The 14,792-nt window shown below is 44.3% G+C and overlaps 1 protein-coding gene across 1 annotated transcript in view; it reads right to left on the bottom strand.

Annotated features, from left to right (window-relative positions):
- SLC34A1 (solute carrier family 34 member 1) overlaps positions 1 to 12,585 on the bottom strand; it is a 165,622-nt gene extending 153,037 nt beyond the window's left edge. The window contains exons 1-2 of the mRNA XM_078652750.1: positions 12,533 to 12,585; positions 9,448 to 9,566 (exon numbers count right to left, since the gene is read on the bottom strand). The gene's annotated coding sequence lies outside the window, so the exon portion shown is untranslated. The remainder of the gene's footprint in view (positions 1 to 9,447; positions 9,567 to 12,532) is intronic.
- Between the last annotated feature and the right edge of the window lie 2,207 nt (positions 12,586 to 14,792).

The following is a 14,792-nucleotide window of genomic DNA, read 5'->3' as shown; positions in this document are numbered from 1 at the left end:
TAGGTAAAAAACCAACGTTGCCCATAAAAATACTAAAATAATCTTTAAATAAAACAAGCTACAAAGAAAGTCTACAAAGTATTGTATAAAAATGTCATACCCTCCCTATTAAGCCAAATAAAATCAGCACATAAAACTAACAAATGTTGCAACTGAAACAACAAACTGCCTGTCAAACAATGGCAAATAAAAAACAACAAACTATAAAATAAAAGATACTCACACAAAATGTATCAAGTACGATCTATAAACTCTGAAACGTTGCCATTAAAATGTATACATTACCCATCAAATCAAAACACTACTCACATAAAATGATTATAACCTGCCAACAAATGAACACGCTTTTCCCATAGAACACCATTTGCTGGCCATTGAACCAGCAAATTCGGTGTACCACCAGACTGCCAAGAAAAACACAAAAGAACCAACTGAGAAAACAATTCATTTTCAAACGAAACCATAAATACTTCCCATATTTCCTACAGACTACCCATAAAAATGAAATCCCTCTCCCTATAAAACACATTTTGTCAATAAAATCGACACACTAGTCCTACAAACCTAGCACACTGTCCCTGTAAAACCAACACGCAGTCTTTCCAAAACCAGAAAACACGTCAAATAAAACGCACATGGTCATTTAATTAGCCAACAAACTATAAGGTATGAAGCCATTAAGCCCTGCCAATTCATTCAATATACAACCAATAAAACAACACACTCTCTCTATAAACTTAACACACTGTACATTAAACCAAAAACACTGCCCATGAAACCTATAAGTTCTCCATATAAAACCAAGAGGCTTTACACAAACAATTAACAAATTTCATCCATAAAAACAACAAACGGCCCATAAAACCAACTCATTCTGCTAGCGAAGATAACAAATGCTCCTTGGTAAGTAAACATGCTCTACCCATACAACTATTTAACATTACACATCAAACAACATGGTCTGTCAATAAAATGAACTAATCACACGCCCAAAACCAACAAACTCAGACTAACAGCAGTCCATAAATTCAACAAATCCAGAAGTAAAGCCCATCTAGGTCTGAAAAGGCCAGCACAGAAAGATAAGCCCTGAGTAAACTTTTGTAATATGTGTAGAGCATTCATTTAAAAAGCTTCAATCCACAAGTGATACCTACTTGATATATTCTCAGAGAAACAGAAACATGAGCAAAACACGTTGGCTGCAAGCTGCCTCCTGATGAGAGCCCCGGCACTTATTTTTTTACAAATTATCCACTGACTGCAATACTGTTAACCCCTTTTCTGCGGGGGTAATTCCCCTGCTGTGCTGGGGGCGGGGGGCGCACACAGCGTCCCAGTGCTGATGACGAGCTGAGCTCGTCATCAGCCACAGTTCTCGTGTGCTGATGACGAGCTGAGCTCGTCACGGCCATGCCCGTTCCTTAGAACGCTCAGCAAAGCAGGGGAATTATCCCTGCGTGTGAGCGTTCTAACGGCCACGAGCACCGTGGTTGAGGACGAGCTGAGCTCGTCATCACCATGGGATGGGTTAGACATAGTTTAGAAATCCCCTGCCTATCACACACATACACCTTCACAAACCCAGGACAAGTGTGAACTCTTTCGACTGTCACTCACTGGAAACTTTGTACTTCTGAATATTGACCCCCAGAATATAATGGTAAAAGATAATGGTAGAATATTCAGGAAAAAAATATTGAAAGGTACTTGCGTATACAGAACTATAGATTTGCTATGCCTAATTCTACGTTTACATACCTTGAAGATATATATTGCCAATCTATGTATATGTAGAGTTAGGTATAGAAAATCTGGACTTACTTACCTGGCTATACATTTTTCTTCATATTTTGCCTTCAATATCGAATCCCATTGATTTTCTGGTATTGATAATCAGGGTGAACACCACTGGAATGTCACAGTGCTCTATTTCTTTCAGGGCGGCTTCCGGTAACAAAATGTACTCAAAATTAACCTCAAAAGCCCCAGTGACTCCGGGTCAGTCTCGCTCAATGTCAGGAAAGTTCACTCAAAATTCACCTCAACTTCAATGGCTTCAAAGTTCTATATTTTTTATGTTCACATATATTTTTGGTATTGAGTCACCCCAAGTGCCACTCATTCATGCACTTGAATTGTTTCCAATTGGCGGGCAGGGGGAACAGTCAGAGTCGCTTGGAATTTTAATTTGTTCTGCTCCCCATGGATGCTGTGGCTGCCTCATTGGACAATCAGTGAGTTGCTGAATCCTGGGTGACCCTGAATTTGGCAGATATTGTTGTGCAGAGTGTTGGATGTCGTCTGTGTCAGTGATTTGGATACTGATCCACCATCAGAGCTTTACTATGTGTTCGCACAGACTCAAAACAATGTCAATCGCAGTGCAGGTCAGCTTTCGAGCACTATTGTTTTAGAAACAAAAGTTGACCCTTGCTCTTTGCCAAACTAATTTGTGTCATGAAGGGATAACCCTCTGCTAATTCATGCAAAATGGAGCATGTATAGAGTGGATTTAGAAACTCTGTGCAACCAGCCTTAGTGACACAGGAACTGGGTAAGTGAGTCCACAGGCGCATGGCCAGACCTAGATGGTCAACTGGAGGAACTTTCACCATTCTTGACCTCCCCAGTTATGCCAAGTTGACAATAGCCATCCCATTAGGACATTGGACTGGACCAAGTAGTTGCTCTCAGTGAGTGTGTTTCACCGGTTTGACCACACTTCTGTCCAGAGCTGTTTTGCCAAAGCGCATAGGAGCTTCACAGTTGCGCCTGTTAGAAAGTGGATCGTTAGTTGGAGTGGATGGCTTTGCCCCGGTGGTTGTCCTAGTCTTCCGCCGGTTCTTCAGAGAAAAAGATTGGCAAACAAAGTCCCACCTTTTGCAGTTTTGGTAGGAAGAGTACACTCTGGCACTTATCTAAGGGCCCCCAGGACCTTAGGTTCAGCCCTTACGGTTATCCTTACAGGTCACAGCAAACAGGTGAAGTCCTTCTTCTGGCTTCCACAAGTACAGCAGTGTTCTGAAGAGGGTACAGGGGTTCCACATCTATACACAGCGGCAGCCTATGGGTGGGGAAAACTCTGGCCACTCCATAATCAATAGGGTAAAAGCTCAAAGGGGTGACTCTGCCCATTTCTTTCAGCACTGTCTGTGTGTTCCACAGTAAACTATCCCACAATGCCCCTCTCTACCTAAAACCAACATGGCAGAACCCTTTTCCCCCTATTCAGAGCTCCTTGTGCTCACCCAGAGACGTGACCAGGGAAATTATCAAATCCCCTCTTGTGGTCACTCAAAACTGATTCTAGGGGCTGCTCCTCTCCCACTGGGAATGGTGTCTGGCTAACTAGCAGGACAATAGAGGGTTGCAGGGCCAGGTGTTATCTTCATCTGCCTGTAGCAGGGTAGGCATCCTCTGAAGTTAATTAAGCTCCTGGGCACAGCTCAGATGGCTGTCATGTCTGAGGAAGGTCAACCCCTTTTTCTTTGCTCAGCTCTGGGAGCTACTTCACACACTCAAGGTGCCATTAATCTCCGGGCTGATACTGAACACTGGCAGAAAGGAACATTTGGCTCAGGCAGGTAAATGATAGCTTTCTAAAGTGTCACTTAAATTACTGTTAAAATGAGTCACTGAATCATGTTTCTAGTTACTCCCAAAATAAGTTAAGTATTATAAGGTGTAATCATGTAACCCAGTGTTTCCCATGGGAGAGCTAGCCATGCCACAGTGAAAAACAACTGTGGAGATTTTTCACTTTTAGGACATGTAAACATAAAATATACATGGCCTGCGTTTTACGTACCATGCACCATGCCCTACGGGCATTTAAGGCCTACCTTAGGTGTGTCTTATAAGTATTAAAAAGTAGGGTTTAGGCCTGGCAAAGGGTATCTTTTACCAGGTTAAATTGGCAACTTTAAAACTGCACATCAAGTCTGATAGGACAGGTCTGGAAACATGCTTCACATTGTCATTTTAGTGGTGGTACAAAATGTGCTGCAGTCCAGTAGTGACATTTACCTTTAAGACAATGTGTACACCTTTGTACAATAGGCTAGAGACTTTTAGGTAAGCTAAATATACCAATCAGGAGTGCAGTCAATGTTGACATGCTTTTAGGGGTCAGAGCACGTACACTGAGCACTAGATAGCAGTAGGGATGGCAAGGCAAAAAAAGGGCATTTTCCCATTCAGTCCCCCTGGGCAGGGACAGGAACCAAGACCTGATTCACTGTCTTATGGAATAGATTCCTACCACCCTCAGGGATCACCAGCTTACATGTTTGGTCCACATGTAAGCTAAAGGCTATTAAGGCCACTTCTGGATAATCCTTCATCAAAAGTATACTAGTCACTCTAGTGGAGTGCCCGCCAGTATTAGCTTAGTGCTGAGGAATGAGAAATCCTCCATTTGGTGTCCTGGCTGTTGGCAGTCAACACGCCTACTCTTCTCAAATAGTTTCCTTCTCCCTGGGTTCCTCCTTTCCAGCTTGCCAGGAGTGCGTTGGGGCTCTTTCCCCTTCTCAGAAATTTGGGCCCTAAGGAGTTTTCATTTTGAGGATTGTTGCTCTCTTCCTTTCCCTTGTGTGGGTCTGCCCCCCTTTCTTGAAATTACTCCCTGGGATCTTTTGGGCACCCTATCGCGTACCCACACATCAATTGCCCTTCCAGGTTTTCTGGGGTCAGTCAGCCTGGTGTCTACTAGGTGATGGTGTAATTCTGAAGAACATCTACTCAAGATGTGCTCTGACATAATCAAAATGTATAGACCATCATAAGTGCCAATGATGTTGCCCTTCCACCAGCCCTCCAGTGCTTTCAATTTGATGTCCACAAGATCTGCTCAACTTTGCTGTGATTCTTTGTGTGTCCCACAAAATTTGTTCCTATACTCTTCAGGGCTGAGACCAAACGTCTGCACTAGTGTGCCCTTCATGTTGGTGTATGAGTCAGCTACCCCCTTCCTCTGAAGTTAAGAGTGAATCCCTCCCTCCCCAGCGGAGATACTAACTCCCAATCAGATGCTCCCCAGTTTTTCTGATCCAACCTACGTATTCTTAATGCTCTTTCAAAGGTGGCAAACTGTCAATGTAATCCCTCTCCACAAAGCTATGCACTCCCTTTTTAGGCATGTGATGGGTGTGTGCCCCCCCCATAGACACCTCACCATTGCTGTCACCATATTCACTGAACATGTTGCACAATCTGGCCTTCTTCTTTTCTGAGCCAGTTTCTTCTCTAGTGCTAAATGCTTCACCCCTAGGGCCATGGTAGCCAGCTTGGCTAGATGGTCCCTCTCTGACTGTTTTTCCTAAAACTCCATTTGGCGGGCTGCCAGTTGTGAGGGGCTCAGGCTGTTGGCTCCTTCACGTCTTACCCTGGAAAGTACACATGAGAGGCTTTGTTCAGATAGAACACTTTCTGTCTGTACTCCTCCTGGGGTTTCATCAACCTCTTTATCATTCTCTTCTGAGATGATCTGTAGCTGTTGGACTTCCTCCTCGGCCCAGGGGCCTTTGCATAGTCCTTTCTCCTAGAATTCAGGCCCAGTTTCTATTGCCTGTCTCTGCATAGGGCTTTCCATTCCACTGCTTTGAGAATTTCCAGGGTAGCCAGCTCAATCTCCATGTTCACTTAGACCTTTAAAAGGTGGAAAAATTGGAATAAAAAAGGACCCAATCAAAGACCTAATGCCTATTAAAAATCAAAAATCAATTTTTGCTTTCTTTTAAATTTATGAATTTTTAATTTCCAATGTAATAGCTGAATGGTACAGCTAAACAAAAGACCTGGTTCCCACCGCTGCACACCAATGTTAGAAAGCGGATTATTAGTTGGGCTGGATGGAAGTCCACCGAAAGTAATAATGGTACTATTCTTGTTAGGTTCAGTAAAGGTTTCAGTAGTCTCTTTATTGTACAGTTAATTAAAACAGTAATGTAAACCTAGGCTCAACCCCTGATGCTAAGCCACAGAGCAGACAAGCTTATCTTAAGAAAATGTGTAAAGCATGTAGATGTACCAAAACAGTTAAAAAGTCAGAAATACAGCACAATAAAAATCTCACTTCAATATATAAATCTAGATAATATTTTAATAAACAAAATTACAAGACTGAAGACATGAATTGTTAAAGTTTCAATTAAATTTTATGGTAAAAAAGCATAAAGAGCCAACTGCAGAAAATGCTCGGAAAAGGTTAAGGTTTATGGCCAAATGTGAGGCAGCGCAAATTGAATACGAGGTCCAGGTATGTCCCAGTCAAAGAGTTACCTTCTGGCTTAGAGATTATTCTGGTTAAAAAGAATTGTCGATGAGTTATCATTTGGGAAAGCTGCAAACTGGATCCGGAAATGGGATTGACGATGGCGCATTTCTGAGAAGCTTGATCCCAGTGCAGTCATCAAAGCAGGAGGGAAAGTTCCAAGCAGGCAAAATTTGCATCCGTGCCCAAGAAGGCCTTAACGTTGATGGGGTGCTGTTTGCCATCATTCCCCATGAAGCCCTTGTCATTCAGACTTAAAAACGTTTCTGGTCATCAGTCAGATCTCCTCAGTGGGACAAACCAGCAAGTTAAATCCACCTACTGATCCATGTCGATGGCTTCGGCTCAATGGCAGTCCAAGTCTTCCACAGATTCTTCAGAGAAAAAGTTGGCAAAAAGTTTCGAAGTCCCAGCTTTTGCAGTTCAGGCAGGAGGAGTACACTCTGACACTTATTTCAGGGCACAAGGACCTTAGGGAGACCACTTTGGGGTCAGAGCTCACTCCATTTAAAGCCGCCAGCAGGATCCAGGGCAGATCCAATTGGAACTGGTCACTTGGGCCCCTAAGGAAAGTGGTCTTTCTGCAGCTTTTGTGAGCCTGTAGTTTAACAGGTAAGGCAACTGACCCTTGGAGTATACTTCTAAGTCAAGTCCTGAGTGCAAATGGGAGCTAGCCCAGCCTTTAGGGTTTTCCTCACAAGTCACAACAGCAAGTGCAATCCTTCTTCTGTCTTCCACAGATCCAGCAGTGTTCTGAAGAGGGTACTAGAGCTGCCCAATGTATGCCCAGTGCAGCCTTTGGATAGGGGAAACTCCTGGCAACTCCCTACCCAATAGGTTTGAAGTACCCAAGGGTATCTCTACCCACTTTTGCAGCACTCCCTGAGTGTTTTACTTTAAACTATCCTTCTCTAGGTAAAATCAACATGGCAGAACCTTTCGTCCTCTATTCAGAGCTCCTTGTGCTCACCCAGACGAATGGCCAGGGAAATGAGAAAACCCTCAAAAACAGTTCTGGGGGAAGCTCCTCCCTAACTGGGATTTGTGGCTGACTGGCTAGCAGGACAATAGACGGGGCAGGCCCAGGTGTGATCTGCATCTGCCAGGATAGGCATTCTTCGAAGTTAATTGAGTTCCTGAGCACAGCCCAGATGGATATTCTATCAGGGAAAGGTCAACCCTGCTCCCTTTGTCTCAGTTCTGGCCGCCACTTCACACCTACTTAAGGTGCCAGTCAGATGCTGGGTGACACTGAATACTGACAGAAAGGCACATTTGGCTCGCGCAGGAAAATCACAACTTTCTACAACTGTCATTTTCAAAATAGTAATATAAAATCAGAAAAGACCTTTAAGATGGGTTTTACATTACTAATAAAAATGAGTCATTGAATCACTATTCTAGCTTCTCCCTAACTGAAGCTAAGCAATATAAGGTGTTGTAATGAAACCCTGCGCTTTCCTATGGGAGAGCCAGCCTTGCCACAGAGAAAAACAGTTTTGTCGCTTTTTTCACGGTTAGGGCATGTAAAATTTAAAATAAACATGCCCTACATTTTAAATACTGTTACACCCTGCGCTACATGCATTTAGGGCCACCTTAGAGATGACTTATAAGTATTAAAAAGGAAGGTGTAGGCCAGATCAAAATTGTTTATTTTGCCAGGTGTGTTGCATTGTTGCTATAGTGGTGGCATGAGGTGTGCTGACGTACTAGTGACATTTAACTTACAGGCCCTGAATACACTTTTGCACCATATACTAGGGTCTTATAGTTCTTGACATGTTTTTAGGCTTCAGAGCACATACACTGGGCAGCAACATCGCAGTATGCAGAGTTCAAAAACCAGGAATAAAATGTAGCAAAAAGTGGGGGTGATCACATAAAATGGGGCAAAAAGGGGTATTTTCCTACAGCTTCCAAAAAAGCATGCCCTTTGGCTTCAGTTCAATCCCTTAGACCCTGACAGCATTGCATTGTGTCTAAGCTCACACGTTTTAGGACAATTCTTGGGGGTCATAAAGACCAATGAAGAACTCATAGTTGATCTATCATGTATATCTGTAAATACATCTGACTGAAGCCAAGATGAGAGGACGCCAACATCAGATACTCATGCAAAGCATTGTATTATATGACAGGACAGAATGAACAAGAGTGTTTGCTGCTGTAGCATTTATATAGTACTTTCCAACACTGACAAGGCAAGGAAGTGCTTAGTTTACGAAAAGCATAGTGCACGTATAATACTTACAGCATTAAATACTTTGTCATGCATATGGACGTATAGTGGGACTGGGCATGTCTTTTATCACGCCGTTGTCATGCAGTTTGTAAGGGGCCTGTCATATAATGTGTTATGCAATCTGTGATATAAAATACTTACAAACTGCCCTAAAGTGGTTTTGCAATTGTTATGCAGGTGATCGCACATACCGTTGTGTAGTGGTCAAGCAGACAGTCATACGGCTGGTCAGGCCTGTGGTCATGCTAGCGTTCAAGTATGAGTTGAAGTAAGCAGTGTGTGTGTATGTGTGTGTATGTGTATATATGTATAGATAGATAGATAGATATATAGATAGACATTCATTCTCGTTCTCTTCCCAATGAGTGTCTCATCTAGCCAATGGGAGAAGGCCCTTGAAGGTCTAACTGGCTGCTGATTGCTTCTTACCTTTAAGTTAAGGAGATATGGAATACTCTGTAAATCTACATTCACAGATAATAGGAGGAAAAATTGAAGGGAAATCGTGCCCATGGGATTTTCCTTGCCCGAACCAATGAACAGTGCTTTCTAGAATTTTTTGAAATCAACACTTCTCTTTCAAAGCTGGAAAGTGTGGATAATTTATTGATTTATGGTGACCAGCTTTGTCGCTTTTTTGAAGTGGTGTTCACAAGTGCATGAGAAAGAACTTTCTTTTGTTGAGCTGTATATGTAAATCGTATCTGTTTTCATATAATTGCATTCTGTTGTGTGCATTTGGGGGTATGTTAGTGTCAACCGCCTTAATAGGCCAAAGGGCCCAAACATTTGAAGAAGGTAGCTAGGCAGAGGCTCCATCATATGTTGTCTCAGGAAAAACATACTGTTTTCAGGAGCAAGCACCTCGCAGTTGTTCTACTGGTAAACCACAGTGCCACCCTCAAGCAACCCCAACGATTTCACCTACACAGATTTTTCTTTAGAGGGAGGAAAGTAAGCAGGTCCAGTCTGCAAATAGGGTACCACTTGGAGTGTGTTTGATCAAGAGATCTGCGTTGTGTTTCCTGCTGGGTAAAAGTTCTCAACCTAGAGAAGGAACATAGAGAAGGAATAAATCAGATTCTTTTATTTACAACAGTCAACAGCGTGATTGCTCATTCACAAGACTCCTAGACTACCATCTCTTGCTAAACCTGACCATCCCATAAGACCTGTCAGTTTTCCAAAGGAAATAAACAAATACATATTTTCATACAATGCCAAAATTTCCCAAAAAAAACACCATGGTGGGGAGAGAATAGGTTAGCTGGTTTTCTATGTTGACCATTGACTGGGAAACCTGAGCTGTCAATCTTATACAGACTCTGAAATCTTCAACTTTGTCAAAAGAACCAGGAAATTTAAGAGACTCAAAAGATGCAGGCAACCAAGGAAATCCAGAGACCTAAGAGCTGAAGGGGATGCAGGAGAACCAAGCGACAGAAGAATTCCACTAGACAAGGAAACCCTTAAAGCCCAGAAGAAATGAAAGAACCAAAATATGCAAGAGGACCACAGCAACTGAGGAGGGAGACACAAGAGGGGTACCGAGGATATCTGACAAATGTAGGGAATCCATGACATCAAAAATACCCATGGAGTCAAGAAACAAAATGAGGATGTAGGGGATCAAAAGACCTGTAGATTCAGGAGATACAGAGTATTAGGGGAACCTAAGAAATGAAGGTGGACATGGAGATCCAACAACAGAAGGGATGTCGGAGTTCATAGGGGATCAAGGAAAGACGCGGGTTGAGGGGGACCCAAGACATATTGGGGTGTCTCAAAAACCCATGTTTTGCTGAAGATCGAGGAGCTGCAAGTGATAGAGGAGAACCGCGCAATGCAGGAACGCCAGGAGACCCAGGAGATAGAGGGATCCAAGATATCCAAGAGATACAAGGAACCTGAGACAAAGGGAATCTGCAGGGGATCAAGAAGGCTCAAGATAAACAGGAGATCCGGGAATTACAGGGAGCCAAGATACAGAGAGGATCAGGAGACCCAGGAGATGCAATGAATTCAGGACACCCAGAATCTGACAGGGACATAAGCGACACAGCGGATCCAGCAGACCCAACATTTCAGGAGGCTTAAGATTTGCAGGAGAAACAGGAGACCCAGGAGATTCTGGGTATCGAAGAGAACCAAGATAAGCAGAAATGAAAAAACTCAAGAGATCCAGGGGTCACATGGGGTTCATGAGAGGAAATTTGTGAGAGAAGGAGATGAAATCTAAAAGATTATGAAATACCATAGAGCCAAGAGATACACATAAGAAGAGGGGCTGTAGGAAACAAAGATTGTTACATAATGCAAAGATTCACAAGTCAGCCAACCTGTCATGTTCACCGTTTTGAAACCAGGTCGCTGATTTGTACAAAACAGAATATTATAGCAAAGCAAGAAGACCTGCTCTAAGCACAGTGTGTTGTGTTACCAGGATCATCTATGCCACTTTTGGCATTTGTATGGCAGAGTAGAACTTTCAGTGCCCTTTTCAAACATACTCAGATTTTCATCATCTGGAGTGAATTTGTCCTGGCTATTGTTTTGTTACTGGCATTTGTATTACACACAATCTGCCAATGGTGTGGCATTGCTTCACATTCTATAGTCAATACTGGTTTGTCCAACGTTAACAATGTTCAGGATTTCTTAAAATAGTGTACTATGTGTAAGGGGGAGTAATGCGCGTGCCAAACGATTTAGGCTTTTGTTTTGTTCTACAAGGGTGAACAGTTTATTCCTGGCCTGAACAGACTGTTCTCTCGATAAGCATGGCCAACCAAGGATACAGCTTTGATGCAAGCGCGTGCATGTGGGGGTGTGATATATCTAAGCCATTTGTTCCCAGTGATACGAAAATTGATGGTGGTGTGGTGAGAAGGGTGTGCTGTTTAAATGCAACACTGCCGCTGTGTGCCTCTGTTGCATGTTGTGAGCATGAGGAAGTTTTGAAGACTGGCTTGCGTGCCCTACTGTGTAAATGTGTGCAAATGAAAGCCTCAGTATATCAAGATGCCCTGGTGAAAGGCGTCGCAAGGCCCACTACCAGTAAATGTACATCTAAGGTGCATGGTTGTGGAAAGTTCATCACTGAACTCCATCTGGAGGTAAAGTAGTGGTTGGCGACGGTCGTAATTACAGCACCACAACACACTGCAGCGATTCCATTGAAAACGACAGCGCCCACTGTGCTCCGCCTTCGAAGCACTCACAGCAATTACACGTGCATAACAGCTACCACCCATGGATCTGATGAAACCCAAAGACCCTTCTCGGGTGGGCAATCGGAATATCGACTCCAGAATATCAATGAGACACAATATTGACGACAAGACATAGAAAAAAATGATAGGCAATTCAGTCTTGAATTTAGATCCCTTCCACAACTTATACATGTACCCATGCAGCACATATGTCTTTAAAGCAGGTAGCAGTGGTGGCATTAAGAACAGTACATCTATACTTCACTATATGCACTTGCCTTTTGATATTTTGTCCCACCAGGTTCGCACCACAATATTCTGGGCTCGATATTCAGCAAGGCACTCCCTCCCCACTCCCCGACACCTGCAATGCCTTTAACAACCGAGGTGACACTGACAGCTCCCTGCTCGAGCCACATTTGCTGTGGTCAGCAACACAGCCGCCCCACAGGCCCTGGCCCTGGGACTGGAGCAAGAGTTTATCTTTCGGGGGTGCTATGGGCACAGCGCACCGGAACGTCCGGTGTGAGAGTTCCACTGTGCCCCAATTTTAGCTGTTTTATTTTACTAAATAATAGGTGGGTGATGGCCATTTACCTTGCTATAAGGATATATGGCATTCTAGCTACGCCACTCGAATGGGGAGCCCCACGGCGGAGTTGGTAGACGCCAAGGGGCCTGTGACCTGCTCCGCCTTCCCCAGACTGCGTCACTAACCTCTGACGCACTGCGTGACCTGCACGTTACGTCACTCTCCGTACAGAGCCGATATGGTCCGTTTTCTGCTCGGCATCTTCTTACCTGGGAGAGCCTGTGCAGGCAGCCGTGTCCAGGCCCGGGAGCACGGCCTCTTTCAGTCGTACTGCGAGGGGAGGGCACGTGGGGGCATCTTTATAGCCCAGAGGAAGGGCCGAAGTCTGAGGTGAGGACGCATCCACGCCTCCATTTCATAGTGGCCCCTGGTACCCGATGGAAGACATTCCTCAAGGTTAATGTCTAACCCCAGTCGTCAGTCGTTTGGGAAAAATGCAGGAGCACAGAGAAAAGAAACATAATCAGTCCTAGAGGTGGGATAGGGCACATAATCAGCGTTTACCGTGGGCTTCTCTGTCCTGCCGGAAGTCTAAATAAACATGACAGACACGTCAGCAGGCCCAACACCCGACTGCTCTCTAAATACAGATATCGGGTCTGGCACCCAATTGTCCCTCTGGACAAATCAGTCGTGAGTGACACCGAACTTCATTGTAGTCCGATATGTCAGGCCTGGCCTTGATCCACTGTTCCCTTTAGGTACATTGGTTAAGCCTGACACCCAACTGATTCTAGTGCCGACACCTAACTGCTCCCGCTACACACACACGTCAGGCCTCGCACCCAACTATTGACCCTAGGCACATCAGTGAAGCCCGGCACCCATCAGCTCCCTCCGGATACAGATGTCATGCCTGACACTCAAGTGCTCAATCTAGACGCATGAGTCGAGCCTGACACCCAAATACATTGTAGACGCATGTGGCAGGCCTGACATCCATTGGTTAAACCGGACACCCAACTAATTCTTCAAAAAACCCCAACTAATCCCACATCACACGTCAGCTCAGCTGGCTCCCAACTATTCACTCCAGACACATCGGTGGAGCCTGACCCCCAACCGCCCCCTCTTGGCAGCTCATCTGGCCTGACATGCAACTGCTAAAGGTATACACATTGAAAAACAACGCCCAACTGCTAGGAAGTCCACATCCTCGACTCCCAGTAATCCAAATGTAGCCCCCCATACCAAAGCAGATGCATTTCTACCACGTTGTGCTAAATCCATATTTCCCTGCTGTTACAGGGAACGTCTGCGGCCTGTGGTCTGGTCAGATCCCACAGTCCTTGGGCCAAAATCACATATCCTCAAAAATCATAATTACGAGGAACTTTGGCCCTGCTACTGATGTAGAAGCTCTGGGGGACCCTGGACATAGTTATGGGCAGATTCCATGGCTTTCCCAAGGGCTGTAAATTCTGTGGGAAGTTGCACTGGGCTAGGCGGGTTGGCGCCTGTGGAGGTCGAGAGACAGGAAGTTGACTCCCCCCTTTCCGCCTCAGACACACACACGTTGTTCCAAGTTCCCACCAGCACATCAAAGGTAACCAGTTCGCAGTGATGCAGATTACTCTATGGAGAAATGGACGGATTTCCACCGCACGCAGGTAAAGCTGGGACAGAGTCAGTCATGCGCCAGCAAAGAGAAGGCCAGAACTTAACTTCGAGGGTCCTGGAGGAAAAGAGTGACAGACCACTTGTCGGAGACATCCAAATTATTGAAGGTTCCACAAGAGGTTGTATTGTCTTTGAAATAATATATTTGAATTAGAGAGCAAAAAATATGTTTTATGTATTTAGCTTTTTTTTCTAGCTTAAGTGTAGACTGGGTGGACGTCGGGGCGCTATACATCATGAACAATGGTACAGAAGGTATCATTAATAATAATGAAAACAGTTGGCTCGGATGTTACTCTAAAAAAGGCCAAATGAGCCAGGTATTAGAGACCTGTAGAATCAAGTAATAGAAAACTCCGTAGAGGTGTGAGGCTGTAGATTTCTTAGAGAAAGCATTCTGCAATTTTCGAGATTAATTTATAATAAAGTAGAGGAGTGTTCTTAGGAAAATGTGGGAGTTGTGCCACATTTGTGCTTTTCTTGGGACCAGGATCTATTTTTCATCATCAAACATTGGCCACGAGAGAAAGGCAGAAAAGGGAGAAAGTAATAGTAAGAAAATACAGGAAAACAGAGACAAAGGGGAGAAAGTATGAAAAAGAACCAGAAGAGTGATATAAAGAGACAGGAAGTGTAGGATGGTGGAAGAAAGAGGCTTGAGGTGGAATCAAGGCTAGGGGGCATATTTACAAGCCGCTAGCGTCACAGGAGCGTCACTTTTTTTGATGCTTTTGTGGTGCTATATGGTCAGGTGAGTGGTGGCCTTCATCCTTGGGCATCTGCCCCACTCCGACACAATCTGCTAGGAATCTTGGCGTCATTTTTGACACCCGGCTCTCCATGGAACTC

The sequence above is a fragment of the Lissotriton helveticus genome, chromosome 7 (assembly GCF_964261635.1).
Source record: "Lissotriton helveticus chromosome 7, aLisHel1.1, whole genome shotgun sequence".
NCBI classification, from domain to species: domain Eukaryota; kingdom Metazoa; phylum Chordata; class Amphibia; order Caudata; family Salamandridae; genus Lissotriton; species Lissotriton helveticus.
The sequence above is the reverse complement of the archived record's forward strand: the minus strand, read 5'-3'. Positions and strand labels throughout refer to the sequence as shown.